The sequence below is a fragment of the Bufo bufo genome, chromosome 11, assembly GCF_905171765.1.
Source record: "Bufo bufo chromosome 11, aBufBuf1.1, whole genome shotgun sequence".
Classification (NCBI taxonomy): Eukaryota; Metazoa; Chordata; class Amphibia; order Anura; family Bufonidae; genus Bufo; species Bufo bufo.
Genome location: NC_053399.1, coordinates 76,214,373 through 76,237,570, shown reverse-complemented (window position 1 = coordinate 76,237,570; position 23,198 = coordinate 76,214,373).

Below are 23,198 nucleotides of genomic sequence, written 5' to 3'. Positions count from 1 at the left end.
GGCAGGGAACAACTGATATGTGGTAATACAGACAGCCACATTGTGTGTGCACCTAGTGAATTGAGCAGAAAACTGCTAAGTAGTGTTGCGCAGACTTATAATAAACAGTGTGGCTGCCTGATCGCCAATTTGTGATAAGTCCTAATCGTCCCTAGTGGCTACTGTGGATGGTGACAGAGGGACGTGAGTCTGTTCCATATAACACAATGTGGTAATAATATCCATAAACACACAGATAAATAAAGCACCCACTCAGTCCTCCCAGCAATTCCAAGACTACAAGTGACATATTTGCCAGTCCCTGAGTTTTAATTATCATCTGTCTGGAGAAGCCTGGGCAAATCCTTTATGGGAGAAAATTGATCTGATAACCAATAATTTGCAACTGTTTCTGGACACATTCCTGAAAGTCTTTGAGGAACCCGGGTGTACATCTTCTGCTGCCTCTTCTCTAATGTGGTTATGTCAAGGCAGTCTGACCCTGGGGCAATATGCCATTGAGTTCCGAACCCTGGCCTCTGAACTTGCTTGTAATAATGAAGCACTGGTGATATTCCATCTTTGTTGATGCCTTGGTACCCCTTGCTAATCTGATAGATCTTCATTTCAATGAGTGAGCCAAGGAGGTAGCAAATGAGAGATTATATGCTTACCTGGTACCTATATTCCAAAGACCTCTGTCTCCTCTTTCCTCATCCTACAAAATTGCAGCTCCTGAACCTATTTAGATGGATAGAGATAGGTTATCTGCTGAAGGAACACCAAACACAGATGTGCCAACGATCTCTGCCTATACTATGGAGACAAAGGACATTATGCCCATGCTTAAGCCAGGAGCCTAGGTGAAGAACTGTGCTCTCCAAAACTGAATATCCCTGTGAAACTGTTTTACGAAGGTATATGGTTCACCGTGCAGGCACTATTAGACTCTGGTTCAGCAGGTGACTTTTCCTGCATCTGGCCTTGGTGAACCAGTACCGTATTCCTGTTCAGCATCTCAAGAAGCCCTTAATGTCTTTTGTCACGGAACCCTTGGCGCTACATGTGGGTGTACTCCATTCAGAGAAAGTTGTCCTGTATGCCCTGCCTGTCTCCACTAGTCCTCTACTTCTGGGGCTTCCCTGGCTCCACCTACATAGGACTGGTCATAGACTGGAATTCTGGACAGATTCTCCACTGGGGCGCTGATTGTCACACCTGATGCTGTCAACTATTCTTCCTGTTCTGATTCCACCAAGTCCATTAAATCTGCATGGATTATCAACTGCATACTCCAGTTTAAAAAAAGAAGTGGAGACTTTACCTTCCCATCACCTCTATGATTGCCCAATCATCTTGATTTTCTGGTGCCACTCCTCCTCAAGTTCATATTTACCCTCTTTCTGTGCTTGAGACCCAAGCCATGTCAAGGAGAATTTGGAGGGGAGTTTCATCAGCAGCAGAAGCCGAGATTTTCTTTGTAAAGAAGAAGGATGGATCCCTTAGACCCTGCACTACTACACTGTACTGTAACTACCATAGTGGCAGACCATGCGACTGCTATGGGGCCCAGGGCAAGAAGGGGCCCAGTTGGTATCATCCCCTCTTCTACTGGGGGTAAAAACTTGGTCAGGACTTTACCCTCTAAAGGAACAACTTTTAGCAAATGAGGCAGTGGAAAAAATGGCCCAAGAGTCATTAACAGGGGCTTAGGCAGAAACCCTTCTGTCCTGTGTGGGGAGCCTGGTTTGACCCTCGCTATGGGGTCCTTACTTCTAAATGTACGCCACTGCCTGTACTGATTATCAAGGTTTAAAAAAAATTACAGCAGTGAACAGATATGCTTTGCCATTGATCCCAGAGCACTTTGATAGATTGTGTGGTACTAGGATCTCCTCTAAGCTGGACTTGCGTGGTACCTACAACCTAATACGGATCTGTGAGGGAGATGAATGGAGGACCACTTTCAATACTTTGAATTGTCATTATTAGTACCTGGTTGCGAAATTTGGACTCAGCAGCAGTTTTCTAGGAATTTGTGAATGGCATTTTCCTGGACCTCCTGTACACTTGTGTCATTGTCTACCGGGATGATATTTTGATTTATCTAGTAACCCATCACAAACATGTCCGCACAATACTCCAGCAATTGAGAGAGAACCAACGTTATGCCAAGTTTGAGAAGTGTATTTTCAAAAAAAAACTCCCTTCCTTTGCTGGATTACATTATATTCAACTAAGGCATACAGATGGACCCTGACAAATTATTTGCAGTACTGAAGTGGCCATGACCTACCAGCCTACAGGCTATTTAATGCTTTCTGGGATTTGCAAATTACTACAGGCAATTTTTTCCCCATTTCACCACCTTCACCACATCAATCACTGCATTTTTCATTTTTCCTCTCAGTATTCCAAGAGCAATAACTTTTAAAATTTTCCATTTACCTAGCCATATGAGGGCTTATATTTTGCAGGTCAAGTAGTATTTTCTAATGGCACCATTTAATTTAGCTTGTCTTGTATTGCAAAATGGGTAAAAAAAAAATACCATACTAGATGTGTATAGTTTTTATTTATTTTACTACTGCTTTTTAAAAATTTAAAACCTTTGAAAAAATCAAGAAATGTCTTTGCATCACCGTTTTCTGACAGCCATTTTAACCACTTCCCATCTGGGCCCTTTGCCCCCTTCCTGACCAGGCCAAATTTTGCAAAACTGACATATCTCACTTTATGTGGTAATAACTTTGGAACACCTTTATTTATCCAAGTCATTCAGAGATTGTTTTCTCGTGACACATTGTACTTCATGATAGTCATAAATTTGAGTCAAAATATTTCACCTTTATTTATGAAAAAATCACAAATTTACCCAAAAATTTGAAAAATTCGCAATTTTCTAAATTTCAATTTCTCTGCTTTTAAAACAGAAAGTGATACTTCATAAAATATTTATTATTTAACATTCCCCATATGTCTACTTTATGTTGGCATCATTTTGGAAATGTCATTTTATTTTTTTAGGACGTTAGAAGGCTTAGAAGTTTAGAAGCAATTCTTCAAATTTTTAAGAAAATTGCCAAAACCCACTTTATAAGGACCAGTTCAGGTCTGAAGTCACTTTGTGGGGCCTACATAGTGGATACCCCCATAAATGACCCCATTGTAGAAACTACACCCCTCAAGGTATTCAAAACCGATTTTACAAACTTTGTTAACCCTTTAGGCGTTCCACAAGAATTAAAGGAAAATGGAGATCAAATTTTTAAATTTCACTTTTTTGGCAGATTTTCCATTTTAATCAATTTTTTTCTTTAACACATCGATGGTTAACAGCCAAACAAAACTCAATATTTATTACCCAGATTCTGCGGTTTACAGAAACACCCCACATGTGGTCGTAAACTGCTGTATGGGCACACGGCAGGGCACAGAAGAAAAGGAACTCCACATGGTTTTTAGATGCCATGTCCCATTTGAAGCCCCCTGATGCACCCTTACAGTAGAAACTCCCAAGAAGTGACCCCATTTTGGAAACTAGGGGATAAGGTGCCAGTTTTATTAGTACTATTTTTGGGTACATATGATTTTTTGATCATTCATTATAACACTTTATGGGGCAAGGTGACCAAAAAATTGGTTGTTTTAGCACAGTTTCTATTTATTTATTTTTACAGCGTTCACCTGAGGGGTTCAGTCAAGTGACATTTTTATAGAGCAGATTGTTACGGACGTGGCGATACCTAATATGTATACTTTTTCTTATTTATTAAAGTTTTACACAATAATAGCATTTTTGAAACCAAAAAATTATGTTTTAATGTGTCCATGTTCTGAGAGCTATAGTTTTTTTATTTTTTGAGAGATTTTCTTATGTAGGGGCTCATTTTTTGCGGGATGAGGTGACGGTTTTATTGGTACTATTTTGTGGGACATACGCGTTTTTGATCACTTGGTGTTGCACCTTTTGTGATGCAAGGTGACAAAAATTGCTTGTTTTGACACAGTTTTTTTTTTTTTTTTTTACGGTGTTCACCCGAGGGGTTAGGTCATGTGATATTTTTATAGAGCTGGTTTTTACGGATGCGGCAATACCTAATATGTATACTTTTTTTTATTTGTTTCACTTTAACACAATAATAGCATTTTTGAAACCAAAAAAATGATGTTTTAGTGTCTCCATGTTCTAAGAGCTATAGTTTTTTTATTTTTTGAGAGATTTTCTTATGTAGGGGCTCATTTTTTGCGGGATGAGGTGACGGTTTTATTGGTACCATTTTGTGGGACATACGCGTTTTTGATCACTTGGTGTTGCACCTTTTGTGATGCAAGGTGACAAAAATTGCTTGTTTTGACACAGTTTTTTTTATTTATTTTTTACAGTGTTCACCCGAGGGGTTAGGTCATGTGATATTTTTATAGAGCTGGTTTTTACGGACGCGGCAATACTAAATATGTCTATTTTATTTTATTTTTTCTATTTTTAATTTTTTTTTTTATTCCTTACTTGGGATTTTTTTTTTTTTTACATGTGAAACTTTTTTTTATTTTATTTTTTCAACCCTTTATTTTATTTTTATTTTATTTTACACTTTTCGTCCCTCATAAGGTCATACAAGACCTCTGGGGGACATTTACTTCACTTTTTTTTTTTTTTTACACTGTTGATTTCTCCTGTAACTGGGGCTGACATAGTAGCCCCAGTTACAGGACAAATGCACCCCTATAGAGGCTGTACTGCAGCAATCCTGCGCTGTACAGCCTCACAGCAGGGCTGATCGAGGTCTCTGAGAGACCTCACACAGCCCCTGCACTATCCGGTCCCGGCGGTCACATGACCGCCGGGCCGGAACAGGAAGCGCACAGCGCTTCCTGCTCTGCAGACACAGCGCTCGGTGAGCGCTGTGTCTGCAGCGATCGTGAAGGCAGGGACACCTGGGCACTGTCCCTGCCTTGTCTTAGGGTTGCCCTGCTGTCACTGACAGCGGGCAACCCGATCAGCAGCTGCACGATTGGCGTGCAGCTGCTATTTCTGACAGGACGTTTTAAAACGTGCTGTCAGAAATAGACGTCCACCCATAGGACGTTTATATCCTATGGGCGGACGTGAGGCGGTTAAAATTCCCATTCAAAGAACTGTATGAGGACTTTGTGAAATGAACTGTACTTTTATTGTAGTTTTTATACATTTTTGGGGTATGTACAAATTTTTGATCACTGTTTTTCTTATTTTGTTATGGCATACACCACGCAGAATTATTATTTTTATATTCTACTTGTTTATTTTTTGTTTATTTTTATATGCTAAATTGGGACAAGAGGTGATTTCAGTTTTTAATATTCAGTTTTTTTTATTTCACCCCTGCAATCTTGTGATCGCCTGTGCCATAGACCATAATAGGAAACTATTATGGTCTATGGGATTCTGACACTCTGCCTGTGTGCCTCCTGCGAAGCTGTACAGGCAGTTAACACAACAGACTTTGGAACCTTCAGCAGGCCCCAGGCTGCCATGATAACCAATCGGCACCTTGCAATTTCACTGTAGGAGCTCTGATCGGAAGGCAGAGGCAGCTGCCTCCCTCTGCCTCACTCAGCATCTGAGGGTTTAAATTTCGGTGCTATAATGGATCCCGGTCATTGCAGTCGGGTGCCTGCTGTATTATACAGCCAGCACCTGACATGTATGGAGTGGGCTCAGTGCAGCAGCTCGTTGCATGCTATACCTTACACAGTATCACATACATGTACACGATAATGCGTGATGGGCCTTCTGTTTAGGGCCTTCTTTACAGTCCCTGCCCTTCACCATCCTGGATGTGTCTAAACAATTCTTTTTGGAGGAAGACTCATTCTCCATTGGAGCAGTTCTATCCCAGAAAACCAACACTGGTAAAATTGTCGTCTACAGCTACTTCTCCAAAGCCTTTTGTGCAGCAGAGTGTAACTACTCTATGGGGACAGGGAGTTACTAACTATTAAACTCTCTTTAGAGGAGTGCAATCATCAATTGGAGGGTGCCAATCACCCAGAGGGGCATTTTTGCTGGGCTGTACACTGGTGTACACTGGTGTAGTGAAGAGGGTGTTTCACTTCACCCAGCAATGATGCTGGGATGTAATTACTGCCCCTCTGGCCAAAACTGATGGCACTGATATCTCTGCACAGCAGGGAGTTAGGAAGGTAAGCTTTCTAACGGTGTCTTACATTCAATATGTCACAGGACCTGAGAGGTCCTTTTTAAATGTAAATAAATATTTAGGATTATTGGGGGGGTGCCAGAGAACAGACTAGCCCAGAGTGCCAAAAACCCTAGGCATGCCACTGCTTCTGCCCAGCTTTCTTTTCTTTTTTGCAATACTTAAAATTATCTAGTTTTCTAAGTGACTCAGGCCTTTCTCTGGCACATGCCCCGTTCCCTGACTGCATGGGTTTCTGAGCAGGGAGATTGGAACAATGGCCAGAACTGCCTGTAAAGCTTCGCAGGAGGCACAGCTCAGCAGGCAGAGTGTCAGAATCCCATAGACCAGTTTACTCTCACTATACTGTCTTGTCCAGCCTCCTGTGTAGTCCCAGACTAAGTTTTCATGGCTTGATCATAATAAGTCCCTGTTTGTTCTGACAATTAATGCTTGTGTGTGTATAAATATGGGCAGGCAATTGCCTGCGTTAAGGCATGATGTTTGTGCAGAACAAGCGACTATTTCTTCTGACATTAACGTGTGTGTGTGTGTGTGTGTAGAGCGGCCGGCATCTGCCCCTTTACGGCATTATTTTAGACATTTGGTTCTAACGAGCCACAGTTTGTTTTTGCAATAACACCTCATCTGCCCCTAATAAGGGACAATTTTTGTAACATTTCTAATATTAAAAAGCATAAGAAATGAGACATAAGAAATGTGTTTCATACCGACTCTTTGCTAACACCGTCAATCATGCATTTTCCCAAAGCTATATATGTCAGTGTTACTCTGCCGCTATTTGTTACTGCTGTCATTGTGTTAAAGAGATTAAAACGGGGAATGAGAGAGAGCAAACATTTTTAAAAATGTATAAAAGAGAGAAAGACGAGGAGAATATGAGTCTTAGGAGACTTCAGTGTCATATACAGATTTCCAGGCCTGTTGGAACACTTTTGATTCAGGTAGAATTGATTTGGACCCAAATCAAAATTTTGAAAGATTTGAGGAATTAGACACAAAACTAATTTCAAGAAATGTTCTCATGTCTGGTTCCCACAGATCAGAGTTACTTCACACTGGCCACTTTCTGTCCTGGCAACTTCTCTCTCTAGGAACCTGCTCCTTTCATGATGTACCCTGCAATACAGGCTACACACTGTAATACAGGCTACCTTACCTTATGTCGTACATATGATTGTTCTATCAAGGAGACTGATTCAGCCACTCCTTTTTCTATGGACAAGGGGTGGATTATTCATGCTCTGCTGCTGCTGTGGAGTCTCAGGGGTGGAAGCCGCTATTTGTCTATCACAGATGTGGGTTATTGAGGAGGTGAACTGTCTGGCATTGGCTATGAAATCTGTGCAAGGCAAAAGCATACTCTGGTGTATAATTCAAAAAGGTTTCCGTGCTCCCTAAGGTTTCATCTTGAACACCAGAAGCTGGTGGGTTAGGCTGTCATACCAATAGAGATGGCCTCCCACTTCCAGTTTTGCTTTCTGGCTCCCCTTGCAGTTCTGTTATGCACAATTACTCCCAATTTTACTGGCAATTTCTGATTGAAAGTAAGATTTTGAGATCCCAGCTGTTGGGCCACCAAATAATACATCCTGAAACTTACTACAATGACATTCCATCAAGGTCTGGGGTGTACATCCTTCCTCCTTGGTGTAATTTGGCATTCTGAAGTTTAAAGGGCAGAGTTGATTTTTTTCTGGATGTCATTAAGAATGGAGAAAAATGATCATGGAATGCAACCAGTTCTACCACAAAATGTGTCCAATTATTTTTTCCTGTGTCTTTATTGAGAACATACTTGAGGAAGAGGTCAGACTGACCATGAAACAAGTTGTAGAGTCTTACAATAAATAATTTCTGTATTTCGAAACATTAAATTACTGGGAGTGTCCATTGGATACTACTATTAAGTGTATTTAGTGGATGTTTGTGAGAGGTTTCATTCTGAGAGGTCTGTGGACAGGCCTTTCTTGGCCTTTGTTGTGTCCTCCTTCATTATGGCACCATACTTAAGTGAGATACATGTTTAGGTCAAAGACCACACACCAAAAGCTGACCTCCCTACACCTTGTTAATTTTTAGCTATGGCAAATTGATGTATCTTTCAAGTGGAAGTTTTAAAGCATTAACAAATTCTCTACCATATTTATTTAATTTACTTACTTGGAGGACTCTGAAAATCATTATTGTAGTACCAACATAATGAGACTCAGGCCAAAAAAACATTAATGAAACTCAGTTGTGATAATACTTCATCACACTTCAAAGGAAAAACATTGTTAAATAATAATGATTTAAATAATAGTGTCTGCATTCCTGAAAAGATGACCCATTTGTGAGCTACAAATAAAGTAAAATATCCCTTGTCTAGTAAGGCTACTTTCACACTCGTGTTTTGGGCGGATCCATCATGGATCTGAAAAAACGGACCCATTACAATAATGAACGGATCCGTTTGTATTATCTGTAACATAGCCAAGACGGATCCGTCATGAACTCCATTGAAAGTCAATGGGAGACGAATCTATTCTCTATTGTGCCAGATTGTGTCAGAGAAAACGGATGCATCCCCATTGACTTACATTGTGTGCCAGGACGGATCCGTTTGGGTCAGCCATATGAAGCGGACAGCAAAATGCCGCAAGCAGCATTTTGGTGTCCGCCTGCAGAGCAGAATGGAGACGGAACGGAGGCAAACTGATGCATTCTGAGAGGATCTTTTTCCATTCAGAATGCATTAGGACAAAACTGATCCGTTTTGTACCGCTCGTGAGAGCCCATGACTAGGGATGAGCGAACCCGAACTGTATAGTTCGGGTTCGTACCGAATTTTGGGGTGTCCGTGACACGGACCCGAACATTTTCGTAAAAGTCCGGGTTCGGGTTCGGTGTTCGGCGCTTTCTTGGCGCCAATCAACAAGCGTCATACTACTTGCCCCAAGAGGCCATCACAGCCATGCCTACTATTGGCATGGCTGTGATTGGCCAGTGCAGCATGTGACCCAGCCTCTATTTAAGCTGGAGTCACGTAGCGCCGCACGTCACTCTGCTATGATCAGTATAGGGAGAGGTTGCAGCTGCGACGTTAGGGCGAGATTAGGCAGATTAACTCCTCCAAAAGACTTCATTCTGTGATCGATCTGCAGCTGTGGATCATTGAAGTGCTATTATTGACTTGCTCACTTTTTTGAGGCTGCCCAGAGCGTTTTTAGATCACTTTTTTTCTGGGGTGATCGGCGGCCATTTTGTGACTTGTGGTGCGCCAGCACAAGCTATCACCAAGTGTATTTAACCATCGATAGTGTGGTTATTTTGTGCTATATCCTACATCAGCTGCAGGCTGAGCCTGTGTCACCGAAGTGCATTTAACCATCAACAGTCTGGATATTTTTTGGCCATATACTACATCAGCTGCAGGCTGAGCCTGTGTCACCGAAGTGCATTTAACCATCGACAGTCTAATTATTTTCTGGCCATATACTACATCTGGTGCAGGCTGAGCCTGTGTCACCCAAGTGCATTTAACCATCAACAGTGTGGTTATTTTTTGGCCATATATTACATCAGGGGCAAGTTGAGCCTGTCACCCAGCGTCCAAAAAAATAGACCTGACATTTCTATTCAACCAAATCTGTACTGTTTTAGCTGGTCAAGTTATTTGTAGTGACCGTAAAAGCACATTTTTTTTTCTGGGTTGAAAAACCATTCCCAAATTTGCCATTCTCAAAATAACTAGTTTCTGGTATTTGAGGCCTACTTGAAATCTATCCCAAAAAGAATATCTTACATTGAAGCTAGTGATAGTGTCATTCAGAAAAACCTAGGACACACGCTAGCGTGCAGATAGAAGTCTGATTCTCTGATTAAACCTATACCTGTCACACAGCGCAAAAAAAAACAGGCCTCACATCTCTATTTAACCAAATCTGTACTGTTTTAGCTGGTCAAGTTATTTGTAGTGACCGTAAAAGCACACTTTTTTTTCTGGGTTGAAAAACCATTCCCAAATTTGCCATTCTCAAAATAACTTGTTTCTGGTATTTGAGGCCTACTTGAAATCTATCCCAAAAAGGATATCTTACATTGAAGCTAGTGATAGTGTCATTCAGAAAAACCTAAGACACACGCTAGCGTGCAGATAGAAGTCTGATTCTGTGATTAAACCTATACCTGTCACACAGCGCAAAAAAAAACAGGCCTCACATCTCTATTTAACCAAATCTGTACTGTTTTAGCTGGTCAAATTATTTGTAGTGACCGTAAAAGCACACTTTTTTTTCTGGGTTGAAAAACCATTCCCAAATTTGCCATTCTCAAAATAACTTGTTTCTGGTATTTGAGGCCTACTTGAAATCTATCCCAAAAAGGATATCTTACATTGAAGGTACTGATAGTGTCATTCAGAAAAACCTAAGACACACGCTAGCGTGCTGATAGAAGTCTGATTCTGTGATTAAACCTATACCTGTCACACAGCGCAAAAAAAAACAGGCCTCACATCTCTATTTAACCAAATCTGTACTGTTTTAGCTGGTCAAGTTATTTGTAGCGACCGTAAAAGCACACTTTTTTTTCTGGGTTGAAAAACCATTCCCAAATTTGCCATTCTCAAAATAACTAGTTTCTGGTATTTGAGGCCTACTTGAAATCTATCCCAAAAAGAATATCTTACATTGAAGGTACTGATAGTGTCATTCAGAAAAACCTAAGACACACGCAAGCGTGCTGATAGAAGTCTGATTCTGTGATTAAACCTATACCTGTCACACAGTGCAAAAAAAAACAGGCCTCACATCTCTATTTAACCAAATCTGTACTGTTTTAGCTGGTCAAGTTATTTGTAGTGACCGTAAAAGCACACTTTTTTTTCTGTGTTGAAAAACCATTCCCAAATTTGCCATTCTCAAAATAACTAGTTTCTGGTATTTGAGGCCTACTTGAAATCTATCCCAAAAAGAATATATTACATTGAAGCTAGTGATAGTGTCATTCAGAAAAACCTAAGACACACGCTAGCGTGCAGATAGAAGTCTGATTCTGTGATTAAACCTATACCTGTCACACAGCGCAAAAAAAAACAGGCCTCACATCTCTATTTAACCAAATCTGTACTGTTTTAGCTGGTCAAGTTATTTGTAGTGACCGTAAAAGCACACTTTTTTTTCTGGGTTGAAAAACCATTCCCAGATTTGCCATTCTCAAAATAACTAGATTCTGGTATTTGAGGCCTACTTGAAATCTATCCCAAAAAGGATATCTTACATTGAAGGTACTGATAGTGTCATTCAGAAAAACCTAAGACACACGCTAGCGTGCTGATAGAAGTCTGATTCTGTGATTAAACCTATACCTGTCACACAGCGCAAAAAAAAACAGGCCTCACATCTCTATTTAACCAAATCTGTACTGTTTTAGCTGGTCAAGTTATTTGTAGTGACCGTAAAAGCACACTTTTTTTTCTGGGTTGAAAAACCATTCCCAAATTTGCCATTCTCAAAATAACTAGTTTCTGGTATTTGAGGCCTACTTGAATTCTATCCCAAAAAGAATATCTTACATTGAAGGTACTGATAGTGTCATTCAGAAAAACCTAAGACACACGCTAGCGTGCTGATAGAAGTCTGATTCTGTGATTAAACCTATACCTGTCACACAGCGCAAAAAAAAACAGGCCTCACATCTCTATTTAACCAAATCTGTACTGTTTTAGCTGGTCAAGTTATTTGTAGTGACCGTAAAAGCACACTTTTTTTTCTGGGTTGAAAAACCATTCCCAAATTTGCCATTCTCAAAATAACTAGTTTCTGGTATTTGAGGCCTACTTGAAATCTATCCCAAAAAGAATATCTTACATTGAAGGTACTGATAGTGTCATTCAGAAAAACCTAAGACACACGCAAGCGTGCTGATAGAAGTCTGATTCTGTGATTAAACCTATACCTGTCACACAGCGCAAAAAAAAAACAGGCCTCACATCTCTATTTAACCAAATCTGTACTGTTTTAGCTGGTCAAGTTATTTGTAGTGACCGTAAAAGCACACTTTTTTTTCTGGGTTGAAAAACCATTCCCAAATTTGCCATTCTCAAAATAACTAGTTTCTGGTATTTGAGGCCTACTTGAAATCTATCCCAAAAAGAATATCTTACATTGAAGGTACTGATAGTGTCATTCAGAAAAACCTAAGACACACGCTAGCGTGCTGATAGAAGTCTGATTCTGTGATTAAACCTATACCTGTCACACAGCGGAAAAAAAAAACAGGCCTCACATCTCTATTTAACCAAATCTGTACTGTTTTAGCTGGTCAAGTTATTTGTAGTGACCGTAAAAGCACACTTTTTTTTCTGGGTTGAAAAACCATTCCCAAATTTGCCATTCTCAAAATTGTGGTGAACGGGAACAATGAGGAAAACATCTAATAAGGGACGCGGACGTGGACATGGTCGTGGTGGTGTTAGTGGACCCTCTGGTGCTGGGAGAGGACGTGGCCGTTCTGCCACAGCCACACGTCCTAGTGAACCAACTACCTCAGGTCCCAGTAGCCAGCAGAATTTACAGCGATATTTGGTGGGGCCCAATGCCGTTCTAAGGATGGTAAGGCCTGAGCAGGTGCAGGCATTAGTCAATTGGGTGGCCGACAGTGGATCCAGCACGTTCACATTATCTCCCACCCAGTCTTCTGCAGAAAGCGCACAGATGGCGCATGAAAACCAAGCCCATCGGTCTGTCACATCACCCCCATGCATATCAGGGAAACTGTCTGAGCCTCAAGTTATGCAGCAGTCTCTTATGCTGTTTGAAGACTCTGCTGCCAGGGTTTCCCAAGGGCATCCACCTAGCCCTTTCCCCAGGGGTGGAAGAGATAGAATGCACTAACGCACAACCACTTATTTTTCCTGATGATGAGGACATGGGAATACCACCTCAGCACGTCTCTGATGATGACGAAACACAGGTGCCAACTGCTGCGTCTTTCTGCAGTGTGCAGACTGAACAGGAGGTCAGGGATCAAGACTGGGTGGAAGACGATGCAGGGGACGATGAGGTCCTAGACCCCACATGGAATGAAGGTCGTGCCACTGACTTTCACAGTTCGGAGGAAGAGGCAGTGGTGAGACCGAGCCAACAGCGTAGCAAAAGAGGGAGCAGTGGGCAAAATCAGAACACCCGCCGCCAAGAGACTCCGCCTGCTACTGACCGCCGCCATCTGGGACCGAGCACCCCAAAGGCAGCTTCAAGGAGTTCCCTGGCATGGCACTTCTTCAAACAATGTGCTGACGACAAGACCCGAGTGGTTTGCACGCTGTGCCATCAGAGCCTGAAGCGAGGCATTAACATTCTGAACCTTAGCACAACCTGCATGACCAGGCACCTGCATGCAAAGCATGAACTGCAGTGGAGTAAACACCTTAAAAACAAGGAAGTCACTCAGGCTCCCCCTGCTACCTCTTCTGCTGCTGCCGCCTCGGCCTCTTCTGCTGCTGCTGCCGCCGCCTCGGCCTCTTCCTCCGCCTCTGGAGGAACGTTGGCACCTGCCGCCCAGCAAACATGGGATGTACCACCAACACCACCACCTGCTTTACCAAGCATCTCAACCATGTCACACGGCAGCGTTCAGCTCTCCATCTCACAAACATTTGAGAGAAAGCGTAAATTCCCACCTAGCCACCCTCGATCCCTGGCCCTGAATGCCAGCATTTCTAAACTACTGGCCTATGAAATGCTGTCATTTAGGCTGGTGGACACACACAGCTTCAAACAGCTCATGTCACTTGCTGTCCCACAGTATGTTGTTCCCAGCCGCCACTACTTCTACAAGAGAGCCGTGCCTTCCCTGCACAAACAAGTGTCCGATAAAATCAAGTGTGCACTGCGCAACGCCATCTGTGGCAAGGTCCACCTAACCACAGATACGTGGACCAGTAAGCAAGGCCAGGGACGCTATATCTCCCTAACTGCACACTGGGTAAATGTAGTGGCGGCTGGGCCCCAGGCGGAGAGCTGTTTGGCGCACGTCCTTCCGCCGCCAAGGATCGCAGGGCAACATTCTTTGCCTCCTGTCTCCTCCTCCTACTCAGCTTCCTCCTCCTCTTCTTCCACCTGCTCATCCAGTCAGCCACACACCTTCACCACCAACTTCAGCACAGCACGGGGTAAACGTCAGCAGGCCATTCTGAAACTCATATGTTTGGGGGACAGGCCCCACACCGCACAGGAGTTGTGGCGGGGTATAGAACAACAGACCGACGAGTGGTTGCTGCCGGTGAGCCTCAAGCCCGGCCTGGTGGTGTGCGATAATGGGCGAAATCTCGTTGCAGCTCTGGGACTAGCCGGTTTGACGCACATCCCTTGCCTGGTGCATGTGCTGAATTTGGTGGTGCAGAAGTTCATTCGCAACTACCCCGACATGTCAGAGCTGCTGCATAAAGTGCGGGCCGTCTGTTCGCGCTTCCGGCGTTCACACCCTGCCGCTGCTCGCCTGTCTGCGCTACAGCGTAACTTCGGCCTTCCCGCTCACCGCCTCATATGCGACGTACCCACCAGGTGGAACTCCACCTTGCATATGCTGGACAGACTGTGCGAGCAGCAGCAGGCTATAGTGGAGTTTCAGCTGCAGCACGCACGGGTCAGTCGCACTGCGGATCAGACACAGTTCACCACCAATGACTGGGCCTCCATGCGAGACCTGTGTGCCTTGTTGCGCTGTTTCGAGTACTCCACCAACATGGCCAGTGGCGATGACGCCGTTATCAGCGTTACAATACCACTTCTATGTCTCCTTGAGAAAACACTTAGGGCGATGATGGAAGAGGAGGTGGCCCAGGAGGAAGAGGAGGAAGAGGGGTCATTTTTAGCACTTTCAGGCCAGTCTCTTCAAAGTGACTCAGAGGGAGGTTTTTTGCAACACCAGAGGCCAGGTACAAATGTGGCCAGACAGGGCCCACTACTGGAGGACGAGGAGGACGAGGATGAGGAGGAGGTGGAGGAGGATGAGGATGAAGCATGTTCACAGCGGGGTGGCACCCAAAGCAGCTCGGGCCCATCACTGGTGCGTGGCTGGGGGGAAACACAGGACGATGACGATACGCCTCCCACAGAGGACAGCTTGTCCTTACCTCTGGGCAGCCTGGCACACATGAGCGACTACATGCTGCAGTGCCTGCGCAACGACAGCAGAGTTGCCCACATTTTAACGTGTGCGGAATACTGGGTTGCCACCCTGCTGGATCCCCGGTACAAAGACAATGTGCCCACCTTACTTCCTACACTGGAGCGTGATAGGAAGATGCGCGAGTACAAGCGCACGTTGGTAGACGCGCTACTGAGAGCATTCCCAAATGTCACAGGGGAACCAGTGGAAGCCCAAGGCGAAGGCAGAGGAGGAGCAAGAGGTCGCCAACGCAGCTGTGTCACGGCCAGCTCCTCTGAGGGCAGGGTTAGCATGGCAGAGATGTGGAAAAGTTTTGTCACCACGCCACAGCTAACTGCACCACCACCTGATACGGAACGTGTTAGCAGGAGGCAACATTTCACTAACATGGTGGAACAGTACCTGTGCACACCCCTCCACGTACTGACTGATGGTTCGGCCCCATTCAACTTCTGGGTCTACAAATTGTCCACTTGGCCAGAGCTAGCCTTTTATGCCTTGGAGGTGCTGGCCTGCCCGGCGGCCAGCGTTTTGTCTGAACGTGTATTCAGCACGGCAGGGGGCGTCATTACAGACAAACGCAGCCGCCTGTCTACAGCCAATGTGGACAAGCTGACGTTCATAAAAATGAACCAGGCATGGATCCCACAGGACCTGTCCATCCCTTGTGCAGATTAGATATTAACTAACTCCCCTTAACAATATATTATTCTACTCCAGGGCACTTCCTCATTCAATACTATTTTTAATTTCATTTTACCATTATATTGCGGGGCAACCCAAAGTTGAATGAACCTCTCCTCTGTCTGGGTGCCGGGGCCTAAATGTGTGACAGTGGCCTGTTCCAGTGGTGGGTGACGTGAAGCCTGATTCTCTGCTATGACATGAAGACAGATTCTGTGCTGATATGAAGCCAGATTCTCTGTTACGGGACCTCTCTCCTCTGCCTGGGTGCCTGGGCCTAAATATGTGACAGTGGCCTGTTCCAGTGGTGGGTGACGTGAAGCCTGATTCTCTGCTATGACATGAAGACAGATTCTGCGCTGACATAAGGCCAGATTCTCTGTTACGGGACCTCTCTCCTCTGCCTGGGTGCCTGGGCCTAAATGTGTGACAGTGGCCTGTTCCAGTGGTGGGTGACGTGAAGCCTGATTCTCTGCTATGACATGAAGACAGATTCTGCGCTGACATAAGGCCAGATTCTCTGTTACGGGACCTCTCTCCTCTGCCTGGGTGCCTGGGCCTAAATGTGTGACAGTGGCCTGTTCCAGTGGTGGGTGACGTGAAGCCTGATTCTCTGCTATGACATGAAGACAGATTCTGCGCTGACATAAGGCCAGATTCTCTGTTACGGGACCTCTCTCCTCTGCCTGGGTGCCTGGGCCTAAATGTGTGACAGTGGCCTGTTCCAGTGGTGGGTGATGTGAAGCCTGATTCTCTGCTATGACATGAATACAGATTCTGCGCTGACATAAGGCCAGATTCTCTGTTACGGGACCTCTCTCCTCTGCCTGGGTGCCTGGGCCTAAATGTGTGACAGTGGCCTGTTCCAGTGGTGGGTGACGTGAAGCCTGATTCTCTGCTATGACATGAAGACAGATTCTGCGCTGACATAAGGCCAGATTCTCTGTTACGGGACCGCTCTCCTCTGTCTGGGTGCCGGGGCCTAAATGTGTGACAGTGGCCTGTTCCAGTGGTGGGTGACGTGAAGCCTGATTCTCTGCTATGACATGAATACAGATTCTGCGCTGACATAAGGCCAGATTCTCTGTTACGGGACCTCTCTCCTCTGCCTGGGTGCCTGGGCCTAAATGTGTGACAGTGGCCTATTCCAGTGGTGGGTGACATGAAGCCTGATTCTCTGCTATGACATGAAGACAGATTCTGCGCTGACATAAGGCCAGATTCTCTGTTACGGGACTGCTCTCCTCTGTCTGGGTGCCGGGGCCTAAATGTGTGACAGTGGCCTGTTCCAGTGGTGGGTGACGTGAAGCCTGATTCTCTGCTATGACATGAATACAGATTCTGCTCTGACATAAGGCCAGATTCTCTGTTACGGGATCGCTCTCCTCTGTCTGGGTGCCTGGGCCTAAATGTGTGACAGTGGCCTGTTCCAGTGGTGGGTGACGTGAAGCCTGATTCTCTGCTATGACATGAATACAGATTCTGCGCTGACATAAGGCCAGATTCTCTGTTACGGGACCTCTCTCCTCTGCCTGGGTGCCTGGGCCTAAATGTGTGACAGTGGCCTGTTCCAGTGGTGGGTGACGTGAAGCCTGATTCTCTGCTATGACATGAAGACAGATTCTGCGCTGACATAAAGCCAGATTCTCTGTTACGGGACCGCTCTCCTCTGTCTGGGTGCCTGGGCCTAAATGTGTGACAGTGGCCTGTTCCAGTGGTGGGTGACGTGAAGCCTGATTCTCTGCTATGACATGAATACAGATTCTGCGCTGACATAAGGCCAGATTCTCTGTTACGGGACCTCTCTCCTCTGCCTGGGTGCCTGGGCCTAAATGTGTGATAGTGGCCTGTTCCAGTGGTGGGTGACGTGAAGCCTGATTCTCTGCTATGACATGAAGACAGATTCTGCGCTGACATAAGGCCAGATTCTCTGTTACGGGACCTCTCACCTCTGCCTGGGTGCCTGGGCCTAAATGTGTGACAGTGGCCTGTTCCAGTGGTGGGTGACGTGAAGCCTGATTCTCTGCTATGACATGAAGACAGATTCTGCGCTGACATAAGTCCAGATTCTCTGTTACGGGACCTCTCTCCTCTGCCTGGGTGCCTGGGCCTAAATGTGTGACAGTGGCCTGTTCCAGTGGTGGGTGACGTGAAGCCTGATTCTCTGCTATGACATGAAGACAGATTCTGCGCTGACATAAGGCCAGATTTTCTGTTACGGGACCTCTCTCCTCTGCCTGGGTGCCTGGGCCTAAATGTGTGACAGTGGCCTGTTCCAGTGGTGGGTAACGTGAAGCCTGATTCTCTGCTATGACATGAAGACATATTCTGTGCTGACATAAGGCCAGATTCTCTGTTACGGGACCGCTCTCCTCTGTCTGGGTGCCTGGGCCTAAATGTGTGACAGTGGCCTGTTCCAGTGGTGGGTGACGTGAAGCCTGATTCTCTGCTATGACATGAAGACTTATTCTGTGCTGACATGAAGCCAGATTCTCTGTTACGCGACCTCTCTCCTCTGCCTGGGTGCCGGGGCCTAAATGTGTGACAGTGGCCTGTTCCAGTGGTGGGTGACGTGAAGCCTGATTCTCTGCTATGACATGAAGACAGATTCTGCGCTGACATAAGGCCAGATTCTCTGTTACGGGACCGCTCTCCTCTGTCTGGGTGCCGGGGTCTAAATGTGTGACAGTGGCCTGTTCCAGTGGTGGGTGACGTGAAGCCTGATTCTCTGCTATGACATGAAGACAGATTCTGTGCTGACATCAGGCCAGATTCTCTGTTACGGGACCTCTCTCCTCTGCCTGGGTGCCGGGGCCTAAATGTGTGACAGTGGCCTGTTCCAGTGGTGGGTGACGTGAAGCCTGATTCTCTGCTATGACATGAAGACTGATTCTGCGCTGACATGAAGCCAGATTCTCTGCTATGGCATGAAGAGACTGATTCTCTGCTGACATGAAGCCAGATTCTCTGCTATGGGACCTCTGTCCAATTGATATTGGTTCATTTTTATTTTTTAAATTTTTATTTTAATTCATTTCCCTATCCACATTTGTTTGCAGGGGATTTACCTACATGTTGCTGCCTTTTGCAGCCCTCTAGCTCTTTCCTGGGCTGTTTTACAGCCTTTTTAGTGCCCAAAAGTTCGGGTCCCCATTGACTTCAATGGGGTTCGGGTTCGTGACGAAGTTCGGGTCGGGTTCGGATCCCGAACCCGAACATTTCCGGGAAGTTCGGCCGAACTTCTCGAACCCGAACATCCAGGTGTTCGCTCAACTCTACCCATGACGGATCTCACAAACGGAAACCCAAAACGCAAGTGAGAAAGTAGTCTAAGTCAGTAAACAGTCGACCTAATATTATGTGTGATAAATAGTATACAATGTGCAGATTTTTTTATGATTTACAGACTACAGTATACAGTGCAATCAGAAAATCTTTAGACCTTTTCACTTTTTTCACATTTTGCTATATTGCAGCTGCAGTATCCCAGACTTGGGAGTATCTGCAATTGGAAGTCCCAACATCTGCTCCAATTCCAAGAGTCTTAAGGACCACAGAATCAGCTCAACTATGAGGAACACTGCTCCAAGGTATGGATATTATTCAGGGCTATGCTGCTACAGTCATAGGAGTGATCAGCAACTATAGCGTCACAGATTTTGCTGAAGGCAAGGCAGAACAGATTATGACACTCATTACTATAGCCCAGCTCAGACAAACCCAAAGGCCTGTGTTTATCAAGTGGACACTAACAACCACAAGTGCATATTTATAGCCATAGCTAAGTAGAATCAGGAGAGAGACAAGGGCTTCCCTAGAGTGCTATTGTCTGCCATTTTGGATTTCACCTGGGGATAGAGATATTGTACAGACTACACCTGGATGTACTGTAACTCATCCTTTGCACTCAGTAAAGAAAGACATTTGTTGTTCTAGGTCTGCCTAATTTCTTCACACCACCTTTTCTCTGCACCGAAGCCCAGGGAGCAACAACCTGAGATAGTACACTGTGACACAGAGTCTCATCAGGAACACTATCTTTCCCTTTCTCTGCAGTGGCTCCTCAGGCGCTCGATGCCCAACTTTGTGCTAAAATAAAACAAAAATCAACCTTTTACCTCATCAATCTGCACTCCATATCCCATAATAAGAAAGTGAAACAGAATTTTTTGAAATGTTTGCAAATTTATTTAACAGAGAAAACTAAAGTTTTGCATGGACATGAGTGTTCATACCCTTTTCTATGACACTTCAAATTTAGCTCTGGTGGCCTTTCATTTCTCTTGCTCATCCTTGAATTGTTTCTAGACCTTGATTGGAGTTCACCTAAGGTTAATCCAGTTGATTGGACTTGATTTGGAAAGATACACACTGTCTATATAAGGTCTCACACCTGACAATGCAGATCAGAGAAAAAAAAAAAAACACGAGGAGTAAAGAACTGCATGTGTAGATCTTGGACACTATTCTGTGATTAATCAAGGAGACAAAAAATTTCTGCCGCATTGAAAATCCCCAAAGAACAGTGGCCAATAGAATTCTTAAGTGAAATAAGTTTAAAACAAGCTGGACTCTTCCTAGAGCTAGCCGCTTCACCGTATAAAATAATTAGGGGAGAAGGGCCTCGGGACTTGGTATGATAGCTGAATTCCAAAGATCCTTTATAAAGTTTGGAGAAATTTCCAGAAGGACAACTATCCCTGCAGCACTCCACCAACCAAGATTTAACTTGTTGACCTCAATTCTGTGTGTCATGTTTAGAAGAAACCAGGTACAGCTCATCACCTGTCCTATACCATCCCTACAGTGAAGTATAGTGGTGTCAGCTGTGTTTTTTTTTTTCAGCGGCTGGGACAAGGAAACTAGTCATGGTTGAAGTACAGAGATATTAAAAATGAAATGAAAACCTGATCCAGTGTGCGCTGGACCTTAGACTGAAGGTTTGTCTTCCAACAAGACAATGACCCAAAACCAAGACAACACAGGAGTGGCTTAGGAATAACTTTGTGAATGTCCTTGAGGGGCCCAGCCAGAGTCCTAACTTGAACCCAATTGAGCATCTCTGGAGTGACCTAAAAATGGTTGTCCACTGACAGTCCCCATACAACCTGACAGAGCTTTAGAGGATCTTCAGAGAAGAATGGCAGAAAAATCCTCAAATTCAGATATGCAAACTTTGTGGTGTCATACCCAAGAAGACTGGAGGCTGTAATCGCTGCTAAAAGTGTTTCAACTAAGTACTAACTAAAGAGTCTAAATAACTTATGTCAATGCAAGATTTTTCCTTTTTAAAAAATTACCAACGATTTAAAATATTCTGTTTTGACTTTCTCATTACTGCATATTAAGTTCAGAAAAGTTTTTTTTATCTTTTATTTTAGCACACGGCTGTAACATAACAAAAAGTGAAAAAGTAAAAGGGTCTGAAAACTTTCTGAATGCATTGTAGCTATAGAAATAAGAACAGGCCCACGTCACTTTGTACATTACTAATTCTCTTACCTGGGCTGGAAAGTCCTGAGAGTACCATCCTGTACAGAAGCAAATAAATGCCTGGTTTACACATTCCTGCATATTACGCAAATGATAACAGATTGACATCAGGGAATGTGTCATCAGAAAATGCCATATCGTTTAAAGAACATTTTTATGTTAAACAAGTTTTTAAAGAATTTTTGACGATGTTATTTTTAATTTTCCATGTCAATATATATATTTAAACAAAAAACATAAATCCTGCAGTTTTTGCACTGACCACTAAGACTAATAACAGGAGCCACTTCATGGTCTGTACAGGTCACTTTACTGCAGTTATCTCCTTATCATTGCAGCCTTAGTATATCACCTTTGTGTACAGACAACACAGGATCCACCATTCACAGACTCCTCCTGACCTCTACACATGTTACATAGCATGTCTAGAAAAGTCTCCCATAGAAGTCAATGAGGTCCCCTCCTGACAATTGTGTCTATGGCCCATGGGGCTGCTGTAAAGCAATTTTTTTTTATGTTCTCTAAATGCTGTTAAGAACAGCTCAGACAAGATGGCCGCCCCCATAATCATGTTCAGAAATAAGAATAAAGAAATCTGCAATCAGAAAATTAAAACAGATCAGTAAAAAAGAATATATACACCCTGTACAGAATTATTAGGCAAATGAGTATTTTGACCACATCATCCTCTTTATGCATGTTGTCTTACTCCAAGCTGTATAGGCTCGAAAGCCTACTACCAATTAAGCATATTAGGTGATGTGCATCTCTGTAATGAGAAGGGGTGTGGTCTAATGACATCAACACCCTATATCAGGTGTGCATAATTATTAGGCAACTTCCTTTCCTTTGGCAAAATGGGTCAAAAGAAGGACTTGACAGGCTCAGAATAGAGATATCTTGCAGAGGGATGCAGCACTCTTAAAATTGCAAAGCTTCTGAAGCGTGATCATCGAACAATCAAGTGTTTCATTCAAAATAGTCAACAGGGTCGCAAGAAGCGTGTGGAAAAACCAAGGCGCAAAATAACTGCCCATGAACTGAGAAAAGTCAAGCGTGCAGCTGCCAAGATGCCACTTGCCACCAGTTTGACCATATTTCAGAGCTGCAACATCACTGGAGTGCCCAAAAGCACAAGGTGTGCAATACTCAGAGACATGGCCAAGGTAAGAAAGGCTGAAAGACGACCACCACTGAACAAGACACACAAGCTGAAACGTCAAGACTGGGCCAAGAAATATCTCAAGACTGATTTTTCTAAGGTTTTATGGACTGATGAAATGAGAGTGAGTCTTGATGGGCCAGATGGATGGGCCCGTGGCTGGATTGGTAAAGGGCAGAGAGCTCCAGTCCGACTCAGACGCCAGCAAGGTGGAGGTGGAGTACTGGTTTGGGCTGGTATCATCAAAGATGAGCTTGTGGGGCCTTTTCGGGTTGAGGGTGGAGTCAAGCTCAACTCCCAGTCCTACTGCCAGTTTCTGGAAGACACCTTCTTCAAGCAGTGGTACAGGAAGAAGTCTGCATCCTTCAAGAAAAACATGATTTTCATGCAGGACAATGCTCCATCACACGCGTCCAAGTACTCCACAGCGTGGCTGGCAAGAAAGGGTATAAAAGAAGAAAATCTAATGACATGGCCTCCTTGTTCACCTGATCTGAACCCCATTGAGAACCTGTGGTCCATCA